Here is an 18,555-nt window from a genome sequence, read left to right as displayed (position 1 = left end):
TTTGTTCCACTTTTGGCGGGCCTCTGGAGAGAGACCCTCCAAAGTGGTGCCATTCTGTCTGGGTTACCACTGGGGTGTGGGAGGGGGTTTAGGCACCCTGGACCGAGTTGCCTTGCCAACTCCGGTCGCACTCTGGAGTGATTGGCCCAAGTGGTGAGCCACCCCGCTCACCACTGAGCATGTGTTGATTGACAGCTAGGCTGAATGAATGGGGGTTTTCTGCATAAAAGCAGGGCTTTTGGGACTGGATCTTCAGAAGTCGCCACAGGACCTAAGAATCCGATGAGGGTAACGCTGAGCCGACTTGCACGACGACACCTCCGGTGGAGCCCTGCGGAACCGACTCACCACTTCCCGACGACAGAGGAGATCTCCCTGCCGGAGAGTCTCTTCCCCTGACTGGTGGGAACAACCAGTCCCCTTTGCTTTTTATTCGCCTCAAGACGCAGTGGTCGAATTGCCCGTGCAGCGCACCTCGGCAACCAGATAGCCATTACCCCTGCACCGCGACCAAAAGGTGGTGCCTTGTGACGGAGCACTCCGCGGCTGGTCTCTTCCCTGGTGGTGCACCGGACTTCACTTTCTTCGACGACGAGAACCTCTCTACTCTTGGCACAGACCCGACGTGCATCCACCACCAGGAACAACTGCCCCCGCCGGAGCTGCCCTCCACGACAAGGTACCGTGTCCGCCTGGCTTCCCTTTTGATCGGATTGAGCAAGGTGTCTTAATCCTCTCCTTTCCGTTGGGTCGCCTCCAAGCTTTTCTCATTCTTTGTTCTGAACTGGTTCAATCTGCCGATAACAATTTGCTATAAAGACTTGAAGGCATCTCCACTAGAGACTTTTTGGGACATCATGCCTTGCCTCTCTCCGAGTGGGCCCGGCCTCTGAACTTTATGATCTATTGTGATTCTTGCCTTCCTGCCTTGCACTTTATCCGCGTGGGATTGAACTGTGTTGATTTCATAACCTGCCTATCTTTTTCTCTCCCGTCCTAACTAATATTCAAGTGTCATATAGGTTGAGGTATACACCTCTGTCTGAAAATAAGTGGTACCAGTAGAACCTAAAGTTGTCGATATTGCTAGGGGGATTGATCGTTTTCTACTTCGTAGAGTAATTGTGTTTGATTTGTTTGCCGTGATTTGCCTTAGTGTTTTCCATAGATGTTTCATTATAAATAAATACCGTAATATCTTTACACTAAGCCTCGTTGCGTGTTTGCTTGTCTTGCTGTGAAGAATTGCCCTATTTTGTATACTCCACATACTGCTCAACTCTTCTTGAGGGAAGTCTGACTGCTCAGCCACAGCTACCAAGTGAATCTGTGTGGTACAGACTGCTACCAAGTGGGTTCACCGCCAAACACCTGTAGGCCTAAATCTTTTGCAGTGGTCCCAGAGGGAACTGCACAGGTTTCCGCTTAACAGTAGGATTGGATGTAGGCCAGGATGTCAGCTTTAAATACAATATCCTGAAGCGCAGCCGACTTAAACCGCCACGTGTTGATGGTAGGCGAGGGGACACCCAGGGCCAAGGAAAGCAGAACCGGGGCATGATCCGAAAACATGCGGGCAAGTATACGTGTGTCTACCACTCTACCCAGCATCCTGCTGGATAATAGAAATATGTCTATTCTGGAGGAACTGTCATGCACTGAGGAGTAGTAGGTATATTGCCATGCCTGTGGGTGCAGAGTCCTCCATACATCTCGAATATCCAGGGTTGTGCAGTGGGCCAATAGTCTACGTGATGCACTGGACAGTGGCCTAGGGGCTGTGCCAGTCCTGTCTAGGGCAGTGTTTAAGATGAAATTCATATCCCCCCTCAAATAATCTGTACGCCCACATAGCCCAGCAGGACGGACACCCACCAGATCTATAAAATCGGGCGAGTCCACATTAGGGCCGTAGGTGTTCACCAGAAGGTACTGCCTATTGGATATCGTACAATGTAGTATGACATACCTCCCCTCCATGTCAATGTAACTTCTGTGTAGTACAAACTTGAGTGACTTATTAATAATCGTCAGGATCCCCCTGGCCCGCGTAGAGTATAAAGTGAAATATCTATTGGGACCCCAGGATGGTGCCACACCCATCACGAGGGGGCCCACAGCGTGCGTTTCCTACAGTAATAGGATTTTACATCCATGTCTGTTGGCATAAGCCATAACTTTACGGGCTTTAGTCTAGTTGCTCAGGCCCCGGATGTTCCAGGACATTACTATGGTAGGCATTCTAGGGGTCTAAGGTACATCCCAGCATTGTTGTCGCTGAACATAATTACCATGTGAGCCACCACACTGCCTGTGCCCTGATGTAGTGTAGCATGCAAAGCTGCCTCTGCCATTTCCAATAACAATTCCCAACTCATGCCCTCCCCACACCCGCACCACCCCTTCCTTGTAGGTGATGTGTCCACCCACCCCCCTCCCTTCCAAACCATAATCCCCCAATAACTGTGAGTCAGCGGTGGATTCCCAACGTGGGTCCAGTTTGCTAGTGGCCCAACCGGGGGCCAGTACCCAACATCAATGCAATAAACTCAAACCTTGCAATCGCAGTGGGGTGCGCTGCTGCCGTGAGGTGGAACTAAGACAAACACGGATAGTGTAGAGTATCAAGCGGTATAACAAACATTAGAACGCATAAACATCACATTGTTACACACCCGCCTGCTCGGATAGAGGGTGAAGTACCCACCTCCTGGGTGGGATAGGCGCCAGAGAGTGGGGATAGTGGGGCAAGTGCGGGGTCTCACGTAGGTGGCCGAGGGCAGACCTTTCGGGACCAGGGGGGAATCGTAGACGGCCCCGCTCTGAGCACTCGCCAGGTGTGGTTATTTCGGAGTGTAGATGTGTATGCGTGGTTAAGACAGTGGAGTGTTGTCACCATCAGCACATTGAAGAACAAACAATAATGAGTAGGCTACATGTTCACTGGCTGAGATGGGTTCAGTTATTTGCAGCAAGGTCTTCATTCACGTTGTGGGGTGGTATCTGGGACTCTATAAATTTCACCGCTTCCTTCGGGACCATGAAAAAATACAGTTTTTCTCTGAAGGTGATCTTGAGCCGGGCCGGAAAGAGGATTGCATAGGTGACATTGCGGTCTCGCAGTAGTTTCTTGACTCCTAGAAATTGACGTCGCTCTTGTTGAACCCCAACAGAAAAGTCGGGGAATATACGAATGGTATGTGAGTCAAGGCTGAGGTCCCCTTTCTCGCGAGCCAGGCGGAGGATGAGATCCCTATCCCTGTAGTTGAGGATCCTGGCGATTATAGGCCTGGGGAAGTCCACAAGGTTGGGGCATGGTGATAGGGCCCGGTGAGCTTGCTCGACCTTGAAGTGTGGTGATATGGCAGGGTCTTTAAGAAGAGACTCAACAGCCAGTTCCATACGCTCCTTAAGGGCGTTCTCCGGAACCCCGATAATGCAGAGATTGTTCCTGCGTGAGCGTGATTCAAGATCATCACATTTTGCCTTTACAGCTTTCATATCTCGGTCAACGTGGCCACCGTATCCTGCAACGAGTGTAGGCTGTCTTCGTTTGACCCAATACGGTTCTCTGCCTCTGTGATTCTGGTTCCTGCCTGGTCAACGCGTGATTTCAGGGATGCCACATTAGCGTTGATGTCATCAAGCTTTTCGTGGAAGGATGCAAAATTCTTGGCCATAGACTCCATCATCGTGGTGAGATCTGGGGCAGACGCACTGGATGAGGGTTCGTGGCCATAGTCCCCCAGAGCGGGAGCAGCAGGCTCGGCCTGCACACGTGGAGTGGCTCTTGCAAACTTGTCCATGGTGCCTACCCTGTTGGCCCCTCTAGATCTATTAGGCATTACAGTTTCGAGTAGGGGGGCCCGCTGGCACGGACCCGAGGGTGTGTAGGGCATAGGTGTGCAGTGCCAAGTTCAGCACCCAGTGGTGGAGCCCGGAATACGAGACAGCCCAGTATTGCTATCAAGGTCAGCTGGCAATGGAGTTGCAAGCGGGTTTCAGTGGGGAGGCCACGTCTGTGTGCTGGTAGGTGATGGGCGACGCAGTCCACAGCGTCGGGGGTATCCGGCCAATAGAGGATTTTTTTGTTGGGCAGTCGGGGCGATGGTTGTGCCGCTGTGCAAGTGGGGTGCCAGACTGCCCAGTACTGCAGTAGTGAAGAGGTGTTGTCACTGCGGGGTCCCCAGCAGGCGAAGTGGGGCGCGGACCGTGACAATGTGGGTCAGGTGAGCCCAAAGTTTTATGCCACCAGGGCGCGGGCCGAGGGGCTGTGGGAAGGCCACCAATGGAATGTCCATGGCCAATGCGTTACAAATGTTCAGGTAATCCAGGAGGGAGTAGATGGTCCTGATACACAGCCTGGAGCAGTGGTTGGGGCCTCACAAGTAGCGTTTGGGATTGGGGGCAGTCATGGACAGCTGGAGGGGCCACCCTCTGTGTGAGGCCGCTGTGTGAGGGCACCCACTCAGATGCCACGGGCAGCGGGCCGCGCACCGTAGCACCCACGGTCCTGACGCCGTCCCGGCTCCCAGGAATCAGCCGGCAGGCCGTGCAGAGGCCTCGGCTGCCTCGCGGGCACCGCGGCAAACCAGACAGCAGTGCCGCACTGCGGCAGTAGGAGGCGATCCAGACGTCGGGCAGCCGGAGGTGATCTCTACCGCAATGCCCAGCTTGAGGCGGGAGGGATCGCGGCCCTCAGCAAGGGGGACGGCCCATTCCCCGGCTCCCGCAGAACACAACAGCTGACCGCCAGGGCCGGCAGGTGGGTAGGCGCACCCGCATCTGCTGAAGGATTCGGGCGGGCAATCCAGCCGGGGAGGTCTGCCTCCAGGGGAGCCGCAACACAGTAGATGAGCCGCGCGGCAGGGCCGCAACTGGACCAGGCTGTGGCGGGTCTCACGAAGCCCGCCCCGGGCTGGGGCTTGAACAGGGCAGGCAGCGGAGATTTGGCAGCAGCCCGACAAGTTTTCTGTTGATGGCGGTAGAGGAAACTGCTGATGCAGGCGGATGAAGGTTCTCTCCTTACGGAGTTCTGCGTCTAGGCGGCCATTTTTGGGCTGCTCAACAGCGCCCCCCCCCCAATATATACAGTTCTAAAGTGGTACCACAATTATTATCAGATTTCATTAAAGTGCATCCACTATACTCTGGTCAAATGTCACACAGATCACTCAATAAAGGAAACCAAAAATAGAAATAGGAGGAAAGCAGTTGGTCAGAACAATTGGCAAAATACTGGCCCCTACTACTAGACACAGTTCTGTGTGGAGATCCCCCCACCTGGGCAACCTGTAGAATAAAGATATAGCACAAGCCCAGTCCATATATTGCTTACAAGAGTCTTTCCAATAGTTCAACAACCCCAAAGTACCTGGTGTTGTTGATTTCCTCATCAAGAAATCGGTGGCCCTTCTTGAGTGCACTCCCTTTAAGGCAGGAGCCACGGGTCGTCGAACGTCCAGCGATGAACACGTTGAACTACGGCGGTGAAGTGGCAGCTTCGTTCCTAGCGGTGCTCGTTGACGGGGAAGCGTAAACGTTCTGCAAGGAAGAGGCAATGCGAGGCACCTCAATGTCAATAGTTCTGGCCCTCAAAGAGTTTGAAGAACTGTGGTCCAGCAAGGGCGTTGAGTCAACGGCGTCTCTGTGGTCTTTGGGTGCCGGGAAACCCACCGGCAGATGCTCCTTGGTGCATCAATGGCCTGGCCTTTTCCGGCGGGATAAGGCGGGCGGCGGTGCAGGCAAGAGCGTCCTTGGATCAAATTAAGTTTTAGGCAACAGGAGCACGGCGGCTCCGGTCGGCGACAGTGGTTGTTAACGGTGGCGGACAACAGTCTGGGCGCTTCTCTTTGGGATTCCGCTGCAGTTCCTGTCTCTGTTCGGCAGCCTGTCGTAGGTCTGTCTACCAGGGAGTTTGGCAAAGATCAGCTGGTGCACAATGGTCCCTCATAGCTCGGGAAGAGGGCGCCTTCCCAGGTCCTCTCTCGTTCAGTCCTTGGAGACACAGCAGCATTCAGATTGATGAAGCAGGGCAACAGCAATTCTTCTCTTCCAGCAGGGCTTCAAGGTTAAGCTTCAGTTTTACTCCAGTTACTGTTCGTAGTGGACTTCAGCTTCTGAACACAAATTCTAGCAGTGAGAGGCCCCCCGATATACTAGTTGATCTCCCATTCATTCTGCTGGGTCACACTCAGGCAACCAATCGGTCAGAAGGGCATTCAAGCAGGCAGGCAGCGAATCAGGTGCATAGTGCATTCAGGCAATTCGCTTCTCTCCAGACACTCACAACAATTTATGTGTATTGCGACAAGTACCCAGCCATTCAACACTCCACACTGCATTCATACCAGTTTCGGGCAGGGCTATCTCAGTCATTGTGTCAAACACCAGATACTAGACATCCACAACACAGAATGCATATTCGTCACACACTCCATTCACCCAGGTCCCACCCACAGGGTGTACCCACAACATACAGTCACTGTGAAGGCTCCAGCCAGTCTGGACTGGACTTTCCAACAACACCATATATGGAACTTCCACCCAACAGCCAGTCAGGGGGAAGGGACAGAGCCAGGGCTTTCCACGACTTTGGGAAAACAAGGTAACAGGCAATAGAAAGCCTGAGGCCACAGGGGCCATCTTGTTTCCTATCAGCAATCAATTGATTCCAATGGCAGGGACTGGGTATCCCAAAATAGAGGATACTCAGAGCACCTGTCAAATTCAGCATGGAGCTCTCACCAGCCCATACCCTGCTCTGTGGGCCACACACAGGTGCCCAAAAACATACACTAGGAGTACAGGATTGTACCCCCACCCCTGGGTGCCATAAGGGTATCCCATGGGTCTGTACACCAAACCAGAAATAGGAAGAGCTGCACTGCCAGGAGTCCCACATGGACTCCTGGGCAGAAACCAATACAGAACACAAGTGAAAAAGGACTACAGGACAAGGACAGGGAGGCCCTGTCTCTCCAATGCATTTCCAGCTTCACAGGCGGTCATTCCTGACCGTCTCCTCGCTGGTAATGATCTTATCCTTCTCACATATGGCGGTGATTCTCCCTTTTCACTATATGATCATCCTCTAGGATGCTCTGGATAGGCTATGGTATCCGGTGTCCGATCCTTAGGTTGCTCTCGATCGGACCATCTTACTTCTTTGTCTGTCTGCAGGCTCTCCTCGATAACGCACGGTCTCCTTCCCTCTTCCCCAAGGAAGGATTCTCTCTCCTCCTCTGACATATCTAGTCCCCAACTAGTGTGATTCTCATCCCCTTTGCCTTTATCAAAGTTTAGTCTGCTTAAGGATAAGGCTCTATGCTCAAGGCTGAATGGATTTTCCTCTTTGCTTTGTGATTGAAATGCCGGGGATTGCTTTCCCGTCCCTCGGCTTCCAGATTTGCTACCTTCCTTTAATTCTTGATAGGCCTTATCGATCCTGTCTCCGATACTTCCTATATCAAAGACTTATTCTAACACTATTTTAGATGAACCTGACGTTGCACCCTTTAACAGAAGACACTTTTCTATTCTGTCTCATCATATTGCTGGACTTGGCTCTAGCGATTCCTTACAAACAAGGTTTATATGAAAGTCCTGCTATCTCCTTCTTCATTCTAACTCTTCATCTAGTTCTCTTGGCTTTCTCGCTTCTCTTCTGATTCTCTCTTCTTGTCTGATTTATTCTCTCCTTAATCCTGCTCTGCTTTCTTCCTCTTCTCTCTCTCTGTATTCTTTTGTCCCTTAATGTCTACGCTTCCTCCTCTTCTCTCTTACTTTCTCTTCGATCCTTATCTTCCATCGCTCTCTGCCTATTGTTATATTTTCTTTGCTCCTTTACCATTTCTTCTTTCTTTTGTTGTTCCTCCTCCTGCTACATCTGTTCTTGCCGCTGTCAGCTCTTTCTTTTGTATTTGTCATCCTTCAATCTTTTTTCACGTTCCCTGTCTTTCCTCTCCTGTTCATCTTTGTATTCTCTTTCCCTTACTTCCTCAATGCTTTTCCCAACTAGCTTGAGTAATATCTGTTGTCCCTTCCATTCTTTCTGCTCAAGCGTTATCTCATCAGCTTTATCCTTGTCTCCTTTCTATCTCTTTACCTCTCTTTCTATTTCTATTGATACATTTAATTGCTCACTCTTTTCTGTGTCTTGTGTGATCTTAAAGATCTCTTCTTTTCTCTTACTCTCCTCTGGGCTATCATCAATGCGACATCGGGGCAGTTTGTATATCGGATTACTACACCCTGATGCCGCTTTTAGTTCCCTTAATGGATACAACACTTCGTCTTCCATATCAATGCATTTCACTTCAGGCGAAGTAAGTGGAGCCGAGGGCTTGACACCTTTCTCCTTACACTGGTTATGCATCCATTCCTCGGGTGGCAGAGGTTCCTTCTCTTCCTAGTATATCTTCCAAAGCTCTAAAATAGCTAATCTTTTCTCTGATTTCTTCCCCGTGTACACAGTGTGCAAGTATGTGGTCATGTTTTGCCATACCGCTTTTGACAGTCATTCCCCCTTGTGTCCACAGCATGAACATCTGATCTGCCATGCCTTTCACCCATTCTGCACGATACTGTTTGAGCTTGGGCATGTGCTTTGGCAGTGCCTTACATAAGTGCATCAGAGGAGTAATATCTCACATTGTGATGAGTCTCAGTTGACTGTCAATACTTGCAAGATTTTATAAAACTGCTTTCATCATTTGTCAATACTTTTCAAACAATAAATATGAGCATGCCCCAACAATCGCCGTTCAAGCCTCCACCTTTTCTAATTATCTCTGTCTGTCTCTGAATTGGTACCAATTTCTCTACTAAGACATCTTCTTATAGCTTCTAAATTCTTCTTTACAATAAGTTCACAGCTTCTACTACCTTCTCAATATTTCAACTTCAACAGAAAAACAGGACAAACTAGTGAACATTACATTTATACTAACAATATCTGGTGATCAGCATTGTTTCCTCTTTTGCCTCTAATCAATATCCTGTACCAGGATTCAAATTATCTCCTTACATGAACCTGATCATATGTAGCCTAATGACTCCGACTGGAGTGTGAGACAATTTCTTCTGAAAACTCCCTTGGGCCAGGACTTGTTAGGTGCTATTTCTATCTCTTCACACAATATTTCCAGTTTCTTTAAAATCATCACAATCCAGTGCCCTTAATTTGCCATTCCCCTCAATCTACTCACCATTTGGTCATTTGACTCAAGGCCTTCGGTATCGTCTCCTCCTCCAACCAACCACTTTCGCCTTCCGTCCGTAAAGTGCCTGTGGAAACCATGTAGGGATTTTGACAAAGAGGGACCCTGCCTGCCTTCTCGATTTTCTTGCAAGATTTCTATTTGGCTGCTCTCCACAGGATCTGACATTGCTACCACGTGAACATGAGGCCCTTCATCATTAACACGTCATGCAAAGGATGGGATGCAGAGTAATTTTTACACCAAATAATCTGCGTGACTCCGGACGTTGGCAATGTTCAATGTGACTGTTTTAATATCAATTGTCTAAAACGGAGTTACAACAGTCATCAACGGACATTCGTTCGAACTCTCAAACATTTTACATAAAAAGCATACTTAAATACAAAAAATATGTCATACGTGATGTCATACTACGTGGCAAATATCATAAACCTACACGGGATTGTGATACTTTCAAGGGGAACATCTAAGTATACTTTCTATAAGGGGTTGGGTTGTGATAGGAGATCTACTATCAGGTGGACAACTTAAGCCTGCCTCAGGTGCAAGTCATCCTCAACACTTATTAGATACATGGTAAATCATTGGCTCTCAAATGATAAGGCCCTAAATTATATGGCCCTCTAAAATTGGTTGGCACACTTGTGCCATGTCTGGAACATTCGGCTCCTTAGTAGCACGTAAACTTATACCCAGGTGTCAGCATGTGACATGACTGCTTTCCCAGGGATTTAGGCCGAAATCTCTCATTGTCCATGCCTTCTGCCTTGAAGATTGCCTTTGAACTTGGCCTTGTAATGTATTCTCGTATCTCGGAATATAAGGGAGTACAGGCACACTCTTATCACAGTTTAGGTCTGTGTAGTGATCTGGTTTGGATGAGTGAGTGTGTGAGCCAGTCTGTTGTGATGTCATCTTTTGGAATGTGGTGTTTACATTCTACAGCTGAGGATTTGAAGGGTGACATTTGGGGCCAGCTTTCCACCGGGCTGATGGATGTTTTATCTCTTGCACTTAACTTAATAATTACTCTTGTTCTTAATGAATAAAATAACTTGAGAACATACAGACTCCGATTCTCTATTATACCACAAACTTTACATTGGCGATGAGGATCCTAATGTTATCTCAGTAACGGGGAAAGAAGAAGGCTGACTAAGCTGCGCGCAACATTGAAGTTTAATGAGCTGTTCATTGTGCTGACAGAGCAAGGGGAGAAGCGTCAGCAAGGTGTAGCGGCAGTGAGCTGTGAAGTCAGCTTTACGGGAGGAGTTCGGTGTACCAGCAGCAGGAGAGCTGCTAGAGCCTGTGACATCCACCTGCCCCGGGCTCCCGTAGCCTCTGGCCGCAAGATGAGCCCCACACTATTGGCCTTTGGAGGGGGGAATTTAAGAATACATAATAGTGGCACGGCCGTTAAGAATACATCATAGCGGCTCAGCAAGCGCATGGGCTGCACCAGTGACAGTCTTGGCGTCTGTGAATGGGGGGGCGCTTGGGAAGTGAAGGGCGGCATTAGTGAAATTTTCCTTGATTTATGGCAGGACAGCATAACAGCAAAGGCTGTTGCAGGTGCACGGATTAAGGGGGAGCACTGAAAAAACAATAGTGGCAAAGTGTTATTTCACATGCATGGTCGTCACAGTGTACCGATTAGTGCTGCTTAAGGAATGGTTGTGCCTGGAGCCTGGGGCAGTGAAGCGGAGGTGTTGTTATAATATCTACCGGTGGTGTGAGCGTGCCCACCAAAGGCTCTTCTCTCTAGGAGGGCTGCGAGGCAATGATGACATCGGACTTTGGAGTAACGGTCGCTGTGCCAGTGACGGATGAGTCATGTGGGGCTGTGCTTCCAGTCGGTGAGTAGCCAATGCTGGAGAACCTAGAACTGTCACAATGGATGTGGCTGAGATGTGCAGGTGAGGGCAGACGTGAATCGGAGATGGCGGATAAAAAATGTTGTGCCCTAGTGAGAAAAAGCAGTCTTTTTAAGAGTGATTTTCATTCGATGGCAACAAAGGGAGGAGAGCATTATGGCAAAATGTTCAAGTTTGCAGAGGATTCTGTTGTGACTACAGGGACAGTGGGCCTCATAACGACCCTGGCGGAGTGGGTTTACGCCAGCGGTATTCGCGGCGGACCCGTCCGCCCCACTACGAGTTCCCGTAGCGCCATGGAGCGTTTTCCGCCTGGTTTTTCCGGGCGGAGAAATCCATGGCGCTACGGGACCTTGTTGTTAATTACGCCACCGTATTTTACGGTGGCGTAATTAACGCCTTCCCCACTCCCATTATACCCTATGGGGCAAAAATGGGAATGGGGAAGGGTAAAATGGGGAATGGGGATTTACCGCCCCGCCAACCTCGGAATGGGGCGGTAAATCCGCCAACCCCCATGGCGCTATCAGCAGCTTTCCGCCATGCTCCATGGTGCATTTGGCGCCACGATTTCCGCCAGGGTCGTAATGAGGCCCAGTGACAGGAATTAACAGGTACTGTTAGACTGAAGAAAGTTTTTTATCAGGACATGGATTGTTCTCTGCCCACAGAGAAGGCGCAGGAGGAAACTCAGGGTGATGACAGAGTGAAGAGAAGTTTGATGATGTTACAAGAACTGGATCTGGATTTACTGCGTTTTTTTTCAGGAGTTGCAGTGTTATGACAGGGAATATTATCAGTAGGTCATGTGAGACAGAGTGAGTGTGAGGTTAGGGTTGACATGTTGTGGCCTCCGTTAGTCCGGTAGCAATTGTGAATGTTTTGTTTTTATGCAGAGTGAGTTCTTGTTAATGGTTTAATGGCAGCATGGTTATGCTCACATGCAAATGAATGTCTTAAGTTCCTATATGCACTGTTTCTAAGTTTGTTCCCATTTCATTGAAATGTACCCTAACTCAGAGAGTTATGCAATGGGTATGGGGTGGTAGAGGGGAATATGTTGGATGTTCTTGTGTGTGAGGAGATGGATGTGAGTTGTGCGTGTGATGACATTGATCTTTAGGGGCCTGACTCTATCCCTGAAAGTTATGTGATGGGTTAGGGGCTCATTCCAGAGAGTTATGCGATTGGGTGAGTTTGCCAAAGCATGTGATGACATTTATCTTTAGGGGCCTGTGCCTATCCTTGGAAGTTATGTGATGGGTTAGGGGCTCATTCCAGAGAGTTATGCGATGGGATGAGTTTGCCAAAGCGTGTGAGGATATTGAACATTAGGGGCCTATGCCTATCTCAGAGAGTTATGCGATGGGATAGGGACTCTTCCCAGAGAGTTATGTGATAAATGGGTTGCAATTGTAAGCCATGGGTTTCCTGCGCTGTGGTCAGTTTAGTTTTATTGATTTATTCGGGAGATCAGCATTGTTGCTTAGTACATAGCGCTATGTGGGTTGTTTTTGGTGTTCTGAGTTCAGCATGGCGCTGAGGATGTGGCAAGGCATCATGGGTTTATTGTGGTATTCTGGAGATCAGCATTGTTGCTGCGTACATAAATACTTGCTTTGTTTTGGTGTTCTGAGTTCAGCATGGTGCTGAGGATGTGGCAAGGTGCAATGGGTTTATTGTGGTATTCGGGAGATCAGCATTGTTGCTGAATACATAGCACGGGCTATGTTATTTTGTTTGTGCTGAATGCATGCCATGGCACTATGGAGTGTTTGGCAAGCGTGTTGGGTGTATGGTATGGTTAGGAGTCACTTGTTGGTGTGTCCAGCACAATACTAGTTTTGCGGTAAGTGCTTTGCTGTTTTAGTGTATGGTGTCTGGACTAAGGCTTTGTTTGTGCTTGAATATATGTGAGTGTGATTTGGTTTGTTGTGGGGGTTTTGTTTGATGGTTGGTAAGTACGGGCTGGTTCCCTTTGGGCAGAGTCAGCTGTTTGGCCAACAGCATGTATTGATGGTCAGAGTTGTAGGAGTGCATTGTGCCACATTGTAGGGTGGTTTGGAAGTGTGATTTCTGCTTAAGGTTGTTTTGATTGGTGGTATCTATTTTTAGGTGATTGTCTTTCTTCCATGTGTTTGGCTTTTTGGTGTCACATCGTTAAGGGAGGAAGATACATGTAGTGATCTGGTTTGGATGAGTGAGTGTTTGAGCCAGTCTATTGTGTTGTCATCTTTTGGAATGTGGTGTTTACATTCTACAGCTGGGGATTTGAAGGGTGACAGTTGGGGCCAGCTTTCCACCGGGGCTGGTGAATGTTTTATCTCTTCCACGTAACTTAATAATTACTCTTGTTCTTAATGAATAAAATAACTTGATAACATACATCCAGCCTCCGATTCTCAATTACATCACAAACTTTACAGTCTGCATGCCCAACTCCTATTTCCATCCTGGCTCACATGACAGGAGACCACAATTCGCCCATTTTGCAGCATTTAATTGTCTTAAATTAATAAAACTTGACACTCATGATGTTCTTTCTTTGCACCTTAACAAGGAGCTAATCAGCTTCTCACGTCTGCTGCCTTTGAGAATGGATAACGGGCTTTGGCTTGCTTCAACTTTGATACAAGGCCAGACAGCTTCACCTTGAAGTCTGAAATCTCCAGCTACTTCTTTGCTGCGACACACACAGCTCTCAATCCTTCTTTCTCCTTGGGTTTGAACGTACTAAAGTTTGTGGCACCAATATCCAGACACTATACAATGGCGGCTTTGCCTGCAGTCTATTCACTACATATAGCTAGCTTCTATGATCACTTAGTCCACTTGCATTGTTGCATCTGTACATGTATTGCTAGACTTGCATTTTCTACAGTGTGTCTCACACACACATGCAATCTTCTTTCCGCATAGGGATGCTCACTCGACTCCTTTTTTTGCCATCAGTTTCTATTGGGTCCATACATCTTCGTCATTCTTACTTCTTGTGATGTCACCAGCTTCTCTTTCTCTCGTTTTCATATGCCTTCAGGGACCTTTTCCAAGAGATTGTAATTTCTTCGAACATACATCTGGTATGGCATTCTTAACGGATACCTTTTCCCAAACACTTGTCGCGGTATGGTAATAACTACTGGTATCAAGCATGGTGCAGTTTCAGGCTTCCAACATACAGTTAATATGGGGGTGGGACTTCCTGCAGAAGCATTCGGCTACTCCTTCACACCAGGCAAAAACTTCACCCATCTTGCCCGTGACAAGAGTCTCTTGCAACAATAAAAAAGTGGCTCGACGTCATCCAAAGTAAGTAGATATTCTACTTGCTTTGGTCCGATATCCAATAAGGCAATAAGACCTGAGCCGGTGGGCCATTACTGCGTAAGGTAATGCCATTAGGACACATATTTTCCGAAAGCCCTGTGGGCACTACCAAATGCGATAATGGCCTGCCGGTGAGGGGCTTATTGCCATTAGTACCCCGGTCCGTTACACTGGGGTACTGATGGTGTTTTTTGTTTCTGTTGCGAGACGCATTGCGATGCTGAAAAAAACAAAGAAAAAATCATGGCCACTGCAAATCTGGAAACGTAGTCCGCTTTACCTTTCTGTGGCGGCCATAATAAAGAAAGAAAATGGCTGCAATGGATGGGGAGAAGGGACTCTCCCGACTTCACATAGTCCCTTCTCCCTTTCCATGGCAGCCATTAAAGTAAATGAAAAAAAAGGTAAACAAAACAAATGGCTGCAATGGAACAGGGAGCCCTTCTCCCTTTCCATGGTGGCCACTCCGGGAAGGAACATGGGGCTGTGGCGGAGAAGCATAGGCCTTCTCTGCGAGGTAAGGACGGACGAGGCTGGACGAGGGCCATTGAGCTTGTTTGTAACAAGCTCATTGACACTCGCTTGTTATTAATGTCTCTTACATTCCAAAGGTTGTTTGTCATTCATCCGTGCCTACTGGGGGTCGGATCAGTACTGTGGAGAGTCATCTGATAAATCACGTGATTGCTGCCCTGATGTTGGACAAACCAAACATAATTCCTGCATTTTTAAATCAATACGACCATCAGCACCCTCTCTTCATCCTCACTGCATTTCCCACAACTGCAGTGTTTATTACCCACCACAATTTGCATTCTCGTCCAAACAAATTGAAACTTGCATATGCACAGGGGCTAACAGCAAGCAACTCTGCTCTGGCTATCTAGTAACCGATTTAGCCACATAACAAGACACCACCTTCATCCTTTCTCCAGCCTGCTGTCAATCTGTTTGCTCAGAAGCCGGGCAGTATGCAAGCAGCGCCTTACAAAAGCCAGAAAAAAGAATGTGTCTGATCTTCTATGGAGTCAGGATGAGGGAGCGCAGCAAAAGACGGCCCCTTTTGAACTCACCTTCAAATCATGTTCTATTCATTCAAATGTTTGCATTCAAATAAAATGAAAGTTAACATTGAGGGTATGAATACATGAAAGCTAGAACAAATCCAATATTTGCATTGCTTAAAAAAAAAAAAGACGATGTTTTAAAGCATTTACGCTAACAAAAGGTGGCGCACACTTGGTTATCGTGTTGAACGAACTATTCCAATCTCTACAGTTCTTGATGCCCTTACCGTATATATATTTTGCTCTACCTAGTTACAAATCTTTACATAATGCCTAACTCCGGGGTGCTGAGAGTCGGTTTAAACTGATTATGATTTATATGAACAAGGTGACATTTCCCATGACCTCTCTAAGGAGAATGAAATCATACTTATTGCTTTAATTGTGTGCCCTTCAGTGGACTTTGCTTGAGGCTGACCTTTAGGGTCAAGCTCGGCTTATGGTGCACACGGCTGCTTTACAGCGCCGTTCCCAGGTCAGTTGTAATTACATCTGCTTGACAGGTAGCATCCTGCTAGTGCATTTCCTAACCATGTGTTCTGGGCATTGTGTACACGCCTTTCTATAAAACAGAAACATTCTGCATGTTTTTTTGGTCGGGATGCATTCTTCTTTAACGTTCCAATACAAGTACCCATGTGCATTCAGTTACACAACCTTTAACACGCAGTTCCTCACTTAGAGTGGACTTTGTTACTCATATTATTATTATTATTATTATTATTATTATTATTATTATTATTAATATTATTTATTACACTATTTATTGAGCGTGGACCTAGCTTCAGGAAGCAACCCAGCAATTAACATGTCACAGGGGGAAATACATAGTGAGGGAAGCAGAGATAAAAAGGAGGGCGAGCTAACAAAGAGGAGGGGGAGGGCGGGTCTGCAATTAGGCAGAAATGTGTCAACAAGCAACTAGCTGAGAAAACAGGAGGGAGCAAATCACCCTGTCTCAGGTTATTTGCTTCATTGGAGCCAATACAATTTACGTGCTGAATATTTTTTTCATTTAGCTGTGAACATGTTCAACACCTTTACAAATGCTTCAGCAATATACCATACGCCTTTCAACACACTTTTCTGTATTTGTGTGGTCATCATATTTTTTTTTTGTAGCTCGCTTAGGAACTTTAGCTCCACCTGGGACGTCAAACAATAGACCTGAGAGGCGATCTAGCCTATGCACCCGTTGCTGCTATGCTTTAAATTGCACAGCCTAGTCTGCGGAAATCTAGACAACAGAGAATGTGCAACTTCATTTCAATAACTTTTTGGTTTTGTCACATTTTGTGGAATAGCCACCAAAATGTCACCAACACCATTGCTTCAGAGAAGAGAGAGTTTAATGGGGTGCCAGAAAGCTGACTTTGTGGTTGGCATGACAACTGGAAATGCTGTGGCATGATCGACTGACACACTGTATGCACATGTTACACCAATGTAATCCAATAGTGGCTTGTTTAACACATTTTCTCCCAATCAAGAGTACTGTACCTTGCCATGTGTCTTTTTCACTTTCAAAGCCGGGGCCATGCAGTGATCTTTCTTTTCACCACAGCCTAGCCTGTCTCTGTACAGGGTTACTAGATTGGGTTATTTCCTGCACAATTGGGCTATATTGGCCTATTTCTCTTCTTTAAGATGGCGGGCAGGTAGGTGAATGTTTCCTCCGAAAAGAAGCTAAGAGAATTTGTTAATGATCTTTACTGTATCCTGCCATCCAATGCAACTGCAGCTTGCCCCTTGAAGAGTATACATATCTGATTATTTTGAGCATGGTCTTGAGAAATGCGACCCACTTGGTGGGGGTATCTATTGCAATTGTTGTCTAGTTCCATGTTGTTTTTTTCAGTGAATGTTCACAGGCACATAACCAGGATAGGCATACCAATTTACGTTGGTAATGGCCCTTTTGTTTTTCTCCAGGCTGGTGGAGTGCGAGTGTTAGTTATAGGGAGACTTTGTAACTTGTATGGATCTCGCACCGTTGTTCTAATTATTCTCTCCTATTGCCTAATACTTCACTGCAAAGGGTCCTTCCACCCAGGGTCTCTTTTTCACACTGACTTCCTTTGTGTCAGTCTGTACCAGAATAGAACCATTACGAGAGAGGTCGCTGCATGTGATTTTCTTGCCTGCTCCCCGGACACCTCCGAGCCTAACTGTGAGCAAAGTTGTATTTCAATCGCAGCTCTACAGTTGCCGGGAGATGGAAGGGGTAATTCATAGAAATCGGTGCACAAGTGGCACACGCGGCTGGCACACAGCGTATTCATGGATTTTAACATCCGTAACCAGCCGTGTTGCAGCGACCCTGCAGCAGCACCAGTTACGCCCCCAATCCTGCGCACCATGAACAGCGCACAAATCCAGTACATGGTGCAAATGCCAGAGGACTAGCATACAGCCCCTCAAACACGAAAATGCATGTAAAACTCTCCACACACCCCTCAGAATACACGTACCCCTCTTGCGCTAGCGAAATCGCGTGTAAAACTCCCTGCGCACCCCTCAGAATACACATACCCCTCACGCGCTTGTGAAATCGTGTGTAAAACTCCCTGCGCACCCCTCAGAATACACGTGCCATGTGGGCCATACATGTCCATAACAGCAGCACCCATTTCTCACAGCCCATCCGTGTCGAAGAACAGAGACAGGCATGCATTCATGTGTGCATTCCGCATGCTGCTCCGCATGTTGCATTGTGACACATGCACCATCCATGTGGTTCACGCATGGCTGGTCTCAAATGCAGCACCATGATGTCCCTGCACACACACATCCATACTTGGCCTATGTCACACATACAGGCAAGTAGCTGACTACCATCACACTGCAACCTGCCCTGTTTTACACAGCAATGCATGGCCACTTACCGCTCGACTCCAGACGGGCCTGCATCCTGAGGATCTGGTGGTGAAGCACTGGGCGAATGCACTCCAGGACCCTCATCTGCTGGTTGGTAAGCTGGCCCAGGCACCCCACTGCATCCTCTGCGTCTAAGAAGCGCCAGGCCTTCTTGAAGGTCCTGGACTTGTAGTCCTCCCAGCGCTT

Source organism: Ambystoma mexicanum, chromosome 7p (assembly GCF_040938575.1).
Source record: "Ambystoma mexicanum isolate Mex_15411 chromosome 7p, UKY_AmexF1_1, whole genome shotgun sequence".
In the NCBI taxonomy this organism is placed as follows: Eukaryota; Metazoa; Chordata; class Amphibia; order Caudata; family Ambystomatidae; genus Ambystoma; species Ambystoma mexicanum.
This window is presented reverse-complemented; position numbering follows the sequence as displayed.